Below are 8,068 nucleotides of genomic sequence, written 5' to 3'. Positions count from 1 at the left end.
AAGGAAGGTTGGGCAATCCTACTTCCGTAGTGATACTGCCTCGGAAACCCAAGGAGGGGTCGCTATGAGTCGGGGCCGACTCGACGGCACATAACAACAATAACAACAACAACATGTATGTATGTATATATATGTGTACCCCCCAAAAAAAAAATCTAGTAATTTTCCCTCCCCCCGCCTCCCATCCCTGGTAACCAGCAAAGAAAGTTTCCTTCTATGTATAAACCTTTCCTTGATGTTTTACAATAGTGAACTAATAAAATATTCGTACTTCTGTGATTGACTTACTTCATTCAGCATAATGCTCTCCGAGTTCATCCACGTTATGTGGTGTTTTGCAGATTCTATGTTATTCTTTAGGGTTGCATAGTATTCCATTGTGTGTGTGTAACCATAGTTTGGTTATACATTCCTTGGTTGATGGGAACCTAGGTTGTTTCCATCTTTTTGCTATTGTAAATAGTGCCGCAATGAACATGGGAGTGCATATATTTGTGTTCTGGCTATTGCTCCTTTACGATATATACCTAGTAATGGGATTGCTGGATCATATGGTATTTCTAATTCCAACTTTTTCAGGAATTTCTTTCCATAGTGGTTGTATCATTTTACAGTCCCACCAGCAGTGCATGAGAGTCCTTAACTCTGTGAACATGATAAAATCTTTTTTCTTTTCTACATTTCACATGATTTGTTTGTTGGTCGCCTGAACATCCTCTTTGGTGAAGTGTCTGTTCATGTCTTCTGCTCATTTTTTAATTGGATTGTCTTTTTGATGTTGAGATGTTGGAGTTCTCTAGAAATTTTAGGGACAAGTCCTTTGTTTGTGTGATATATCGTTGCCGAATACTTTTTCCCAATATGTAGGTTCTGGTTTCACTCTTTTGGAGGAGTCTTTTGAAACACATAAAAATTTAATTTTTGGAAGGTTTCAGTCATCTAGTTTGCCTTCTGCTGTTTGTGCATTTTGGATTATGCTTGATAGTCTATGAATCCAGGCCTCAAAGTTTCCCCTATTTTTTCCTTGAGTAACTTTGTAGTTTTAGTTTTCACATTTAAATCTTTGGTCCATCTGGAGATAGTTTTTGTGTATGGTGTGACGTACAGATCTTGTTTCATTTTTCTGTAAGTTGATATCCAGTTTTGTTGGCACCATTTATTAAAGAGACAGTCTCTTCCCCATTTAACAGATTTTGGCCTTTGTCAAAGATCAGCCAACTATAGGTGGATGGGTCTATTTCTGAGTTCTCAATTCTATTCTATGAGTCTGTATGTCTGTCATTATACCAATACCAGGCAGTTTTGACTCCTGTGGCTGTATAGTAGGTTTTGAGATCCCACAGTGTGAGAACTCCTACTTTGTTCTTCTTTACTAGTGCTTTGCTTATTTGAGGTCTCTTTCTGTATGAAGTTAGTGATTGGTTTTTCCATATCCTTGAAGAATGTTGATGGGATCTGGATTGGGATTGCATTGAATGTGTAGATTGCTTTGGGTAGAATTGATGTTTTCACAATGTTCAATCTTCCTATCCACGGGCATGGTATGTTCTTCCATTTATGTAGATCTCTTATGGTTTTTTGAAGTAGTGTTTTATAGTTTTCTTTGTACAGGTCTTTTGTGTCCCTGGTAAAATTTATTCCCAACTATTATATTTTGTTGGTAGCTATTGTAAATGGTATTGATTTCCTTATTTCTTTTTCAGCAATCTTTTTGCTGGTGTAGAGGAATCCAACTGGTTTTTGTATGTTGATCTTGTATCCTGCCACTATGTTAAATCTCTCAATTAGGTGCAGTAGTTTCTTTGCTGCATCTCTTGGGTTTTCTATGTATGGAATCATGTATCATCAGTGAATAGGGATAGTTTTACTTCTTCCGTATGAATTTGAAGTAGTGTGGTGATAGAAGGCATTCTTGTCTGGTTCCTGTTTGCCAGGGGAATGGTTTCAGTCTCTCTCCGTTGGGAATAATGTTGGCTGTTGGATTTGCATAGATGCCCTTTATTATGTTGAGGAATGTCCCTTCTATTCCTGTTTTGCTTCGAATTTTGATCAGGAATGGATGTTGGATTTTATCAGATGCCTTTTCTGCGTCAATTGATAGGATCATGTGGTTCTTTTCCTTTGTTTTATATATGTGGTGGATGATGTTGATTGTTTTTCTAATGTTGAACCATCCTTTCATACCTCATATGAACCCCATTTGGTCATAATACATTACTTTTTTGATACATTGTTGGAATCTATTGTCTAGGATTTTGTTGAAGATTTTTGCATCTATATTCATAAGGGATATTGGTCTGTAATTTTCCTCTTCAGTGATGTCTTTGCGTGGTTTTGGTATCAAGGTTATGCTTGCTTCTTAAAATGAATTTGGGAGGATTCTATCCTTTTGTATGCTTTGGAATAGTTTGCGTAGATTGTTGTCAGTTCTTCTCTAAATGTTTGGGAGAATTCTCCAGTGAATCATCTGGGCCAGGGCCATTTTTTGTTGGTAATTTTTTTATGACCTGTTCAATTTCTTCTTTTGTTATGGGTCTGTTCAACTTTTCCACCTCAATCTGTGTTAGTTTAGATAAGTAGTGTGTTTCTTGAAATCTATCCATTTCTTCTAAATTTTCAAATTTGTTGGAGTACAGTTTTTCATAGTATCCTGGTATTATCCTTTTGTTTCAGTTTATTCTGTCGTGATGTCGCCCAATTCGTTTCTTATTTGTGTTGTTTGTATTCTCTCCCTCTGAGATATCAGAGCTTAGTCTTATTGGTTGCCCTTTGTAGGTAAGTTTTTGCTTTTCCCTTGCTGCTTTCAGGATTCTTTCTTTGTCTTTGGTTTTGGTGAGTTTTATGATGATATGTCTGGATGATCTTCTTTTGGGGTTTGTCCTGCTTGGGGTTCGTTGGACTTCCTGAATGGATATATTCTCACTTTCATCATATCAAGGAAGTTCTCTTCCAACAAATCTTCCAAGAGTTTTCTCAGTGGTTTTATTTTTTCTTTTCCTCTTCTGGACTTCCGATTACACGTAGGTTGTTCCTTTTGATGGTATCCCACATGAATGTTAGGCCTTCTTTGTTTTGTTTTGATCTTTTTTCTGATTGATCTCAAAGAAGTATTCAGTTATTTATCTTCAATCTCATTAATTCTGTCTTTCATTGATTTGATTCTACTCCTTTGCCCTTTCAATGTGTTACCTATTTCTGAAAATTTAATATTAATCATCTGGATTTCTATCTGTAGATTTTGTATCATTTCTAATTTTTCATTAATTTTGTCATTTTGTTCTTGCATTGTCTTCTGAAATGGTACTAGGGCTTTGTCTGTGTTTTCCTTAATTTTGTCGGTGTTTTCCTTGATCTGTCTCTCAGTCCATTGAAGGTACCTAAATAAAATTCTTTTGAATTCCTTATCAAGGAGTTTTCATGCTGCTTCGTCCTCAGGGATGCATTCTGGGTCTATATCCTGCTGCCTTGTTTCTACTGTTATATTTTGCTTCTCTGTGTGGACTGTGATGGTCTGTTTCTAAGACATTGTGACATTGTTGTGTTTATATTTAATTGGTGATTGTATGTTGGAGTGATTCACCTAAGATTTTCATTTTCTTTGTTTTGTTTGGATGTATCTGAGCAAGCAGGGCACTGTGTTCTTCTATTTGCTAATTGGCAGCACTTACTCACTTACCACCTGTCTCCTGGTGGGTATGATAGAGAATGAGAATGGCTGCACAGATCTCTCTTAATTGTTTGTGAAGAGCAGTTAAGGGTGAGTCAGGCTCTTATTGGTGGCTGTGTATCATTGGCCAATGGTGCAGAAGAAGTGGTTGGTCTCACTCGGTAAGTGGAGCTACAGAAGGTGTGGGTGTGGTTGGGTTATATGGTCATGGTTGCTGTCTCCCAGTCATATAGAAACAACAGTCGAAAAACCATCAAAAAAGTAAAAGCAAGGGGACACAAAACACATACCACATAAACACACACAGACAATCACCAAAAAGAGAAAAAAGGGGGAGAAAGATGAAAAGAGGAAAGGCAATAAATGAGAGAAAATAGTTAAAGAAATATTTAAAAAGCCAAAAACAATATGAATAGAAAAAGGGGGGAAACCCATAAAGTATGTGGAGGGGGGAAATAAGAGAAAAGAGGTAAAGGAGGAGAATAATGAAGAGAAAAATGCAAGAAGAAATACAAGGAATGGGGAGAATGACAAGAAAGGAAAAGATGGTGAAATTGAACCCATACCAGTGGCTTCCAGCCAAACGAAAGACAGGCATATGAGTGAACATTTATACTAGGTGGATACACTCCTTGGAGAGAACAATCATAGAAGAATTGAAGGGCTGTGTATGCACAGGGAAACAGCTCAAGGGGCAGGAGTGCATGGAGGGAAGGACACAGGAAAGAGGTAAGTATGGAGAGGAAGTGGGAGGGGAGCTGTTGCATTGTGGTAAATTGTAGGCAGTGTTGTGAGACAATGTATATGTGAGCTGCTATATGGAAAATGAATCTGCTCTAAACTTTCACCCAAATCACAATTTAGGAGGAAAAAAGAAAAAAAGTTGCCTATGTTTTTGCGTAGCGCTTGTCAGTGGTAGAGCTGGGATTTGAACCCAGCCCTGCCTGATTCCAGGGTCACCAAAAATTACTACCTTGGTTGAAGTTCTGCACCTAATTATCCTATATATGTGTAGATGATTTCAGCAGGACTATACTAAAGATCTCAGATCCCTGGGTGACATTGTTTATTATTTAGTTCTTCTGCGTCTTTGTTGAGTTTCTTTCCACTTGTTCTATCTTTGATTACAAGTGGTATATTAAAGTCTCCTACTGTGACTGTGGAGTCATTGTTTGTCTTTTCAGTTCTGTTAAATTCTAATTTGTATATTTTGGAGCTCTTGCAAATATTTATTTATGCATAAATATTTATTAAGTTTGTCTTATTCAATTGCTTTTTTAGTCATTATATATATAATGTCCTTCCTTGTCTCTTATGGTTGTTTTTGTCTTAAAGTCTTTTAGAAATTAATATTGCTACTCTTGTCCTTGTTTGGTATGTCTTTTTCCCCAACCTTTGATTTTTAGTCTTTTTTTGTCTTTGTGTCTTAGGTGAGTCTCTTATAGACATCATATTGATGGGTCAGGTTTTCTTATCCAGTCTAAAACTCTCTCTTAAGTGGTACATTTAATCTGTTGACATTCAATATAATTATCAACAAGTATGAATTTGTTGATGTCATTTTGTTACCTTTTTTTTCAGGTGTTGCTGAATTCTTTGTTCCATATAATTGTCTGTGGTGAGCTCATTTTGTTTATGAATCATGTTATCATCTCCTCTGTTGCTGTTTTAGTATTTGCTAAATATGTGTGCTTGTCCTCTTTCCTTCTGATGAGAAGGGTTTTTATTTTTCTTTGAGGTTACCCTGTGATTTATAATTTTCTTCCCAAGTTTAAAACAATCTGTTTTATCTTGCAATTGTCTTCACTTCCTCACCATTTAAAATTTCTTTAAATACACTATTTATTCCCTCTGTTTGGTTTGTAGTTATCCTTATTTACACATTGATATCTCTGGTTCCCTATTTACAACATTGTAAGCTTATTTTACTTTGGACACTTCCATAGTTGTGTTGGTTTCTGGGTTGTGTCATCTTGGGCTTTAATCATCAGTTGTTTGCTGCTGTTAGTTCTCTGTCCGAAGGACTCCCTTTAGCATCTTTTGTAAAGTTGATCTGGTTTTAACAAATTCCCTTACTTATTGCTTCCCTGGAAATCACCTAATTTCACCCACATATTTGATAGACAGTTTTGGTGGGGATAGAATTCTTGGTTGGAAATTTTTTTCTTCCAGGGTTTTTTATATGTCATCCCATTGTCTTCTCACCTGCATGGTTTCTGCCGAGAAATTAGATCTTAGTCTTATTGGTTGCCCTTTTAAGGTAATTTTTCTTCTTGCCTGTGCTGCTTTCAGGATTGTTTTTGTCTTTGGTTTTGGTGAGTTTGATGATGATATATCTTTGTGTTTTTCTTTTTGAGTCTGTCCTATTTGTGGTTCGTTCAGCTTCTTGAATGGATATATTCTTGTCTTTCATCTTACCAGGGAGATTCTCTTCCAAAAAATCTTTTGACAGATTTTCTTTGTGGTTTTATCTGTCTCTTTCTGTTCTGGTTATTCATCTTGATGGTATCCCACATGAATCTTAGGGTTTCTTTATTATGTTTTGATTTTTTGTCACACTGATCTCTTAACAAAGTAGTATTGAGGTATTTGTCTTCAATCTCATTAATTCTCTTTTCCATTGATTTGATTGTACTCCTTTGCCTCTCCAATGTGTTGTATGTTTCTGAAATCCTAATATTAATCTTATGGATATCTATTTGTTGTTTTTGTACTGTTGTAATTTTTCATTTATTTTGTCAATTTGTTCTTGTGTTATTTTCCTAAGTTGTTCTACAATTATGTCTTTGTTTTCCTTAATTTTTCCAGTGTTTTCCTTGATCTATCTTCTCAATATCTTGAAGGTATTCAAATATAATTCTTTTGAATTCCTTATCAGGGAGTTCAAATATGCTGCTTCCTCAGGGATGTTTTCTGGGTTTGTATCCTGCTTCCTTGTTTCCACTATTTTATCTTACTTTATTTGTGTGGATTAATGGTCTTTTGTCTCAGGGACATTGTGGTAGTGTTATATTTTTGTTGAACGTGTGAAAGAGAATGAGAGTATATGCACAGATCTCTGTTCATAAGGAGCAGTTGAAGGTGAGATGAGCTGGTATTGGCTTCTGTCTGTCATTCATCACTTGATGCAGAAGCAAGCATTGACCCTCAGTGGGTTGGGCTGCAGAAGGTGGAGGTATGTTTGGGTTGTGTTGGAACAATTGCTGGCTTCCACTTAGACAAAATTAAATAAAACCACCAGTAACATAAAAGCAAGAGAACAAAAGACTCAAACTGCATAAACAAACAGGAACAATTGCAAAAAAAAAAAAGTAAAGTAAATAAGAAATAAGCAGAAAAGTTTTCAAAATAAATTAAATAGAGATAAAGATAATGGGAATAAAGTCACAATATTTTGGAAAGGAGGTATGAGAAAAAAATAAGAGTAAAAATAATACTAAAGAAAAAATGGGAAAACTGCAAAAGGAAAAACAAGGATTGGGAAGAACCAAAAGAAAGACCAAAAAAAAAAAAGGAGGCGGGAAACCAGGAAGAAGGAAAAGAAAAAATATGAACCAGGGATGGGAAAGAGAGAGAAAAAAAGAGCAAGATAAAAAGTAATTTGAAAACAAACAAAAACAAAACTGGAGGCCAGGGCACAACACCCGGCTTCTGTCAGAGCACTGACTGGGTGAAATTCCTCCTGATTAAGAAGGTAGATGGAAGTGGGGATGGCCATAAGAAGAGGAATATCAAACCATTCCAGTCATCAGCCTTCAGTGCAGCTGGCTGTCCTGTCCTCGGCAAGTGAAGCCCATTCCTATGTCATTGTCTAGGAAGAACGCCACTTGCAAATATTTCAAAATGGTTGTGCCCTAAGGACAGCCACTGCGGCCACAGTTCTGTTTGTCTCTTTCGTTTTTTTTTTTTTTTTCCTGGTTGTCAGGCACCAATTCAGTCCTTGCCCAATGCAGTCTTTGGTGAACAGAGATGATTCTTAGGGAGGGTCAATGAAGAAGGCGAACACCCCCAGTGACATGGATTGACACAGTGGCTGCAGCACTGGGCTCAGGTATAGCAAGGATCAGAGGCTGGCACAGGACTGGGCGTTGTTTCGTTCTGTTGTGCATACGGTTGCTGTGATTTGGAGACGATTTGACGGCAACCTAACAATAACAACATCTTTTCATTTATTTATTTATTTTTTATTGGGATATATTCAAAATGGCTGTACCCTCAGGGCAGCCAATAGTCCACAGCTCCATTTGTCTCCTTTCTCAGTGTTTTCATTCACGTTCTTCTACTACTTAGTATTTAATCCACTTCTTTATCCTTGCCTTCAAAGCTCATGGTTCCAGGATCATCATCTATATCAGTTTCAATTCGTTTCTGATTGTTTTGTTGCAGAGGGTCTGTGTAGCT

General features: G+C 36.7%; 1 protein-coding gene across 1 annotated transcript in view; it reads left to right on the top strand.

The window, feature by feature from the left end:
• Nucleotides 1-8,068, top strand: part of FYTTD1 (forty-two-three domain containing 1) — a 53,082-nt gene that overhangs the window by 37,473 nt on the left and 7,541 nt on the right. The window lies entirely within an intron of this gene.

The sequence above is a fragment of the Orycteropus afer genome, unplaced genomic scaffold (assembly GCF_000298275.1).
Source record: "Orycteropus afer afer isolate SDZICR_OR568_19922 unplaced genomic scaffold, OryAfe1.0 scaffold00245, whole genome shotgun sequence".
NCBI classification, from domain to species: Eukaryota; Metazoa; Chordata; class Mammalia; order Tubulidentata; family Orycteropodidae; genus Orycteropus; species Orycteropus afer.
This window is presented reverse-complemented; position numbering and strand designations above follow the sequence as displayed.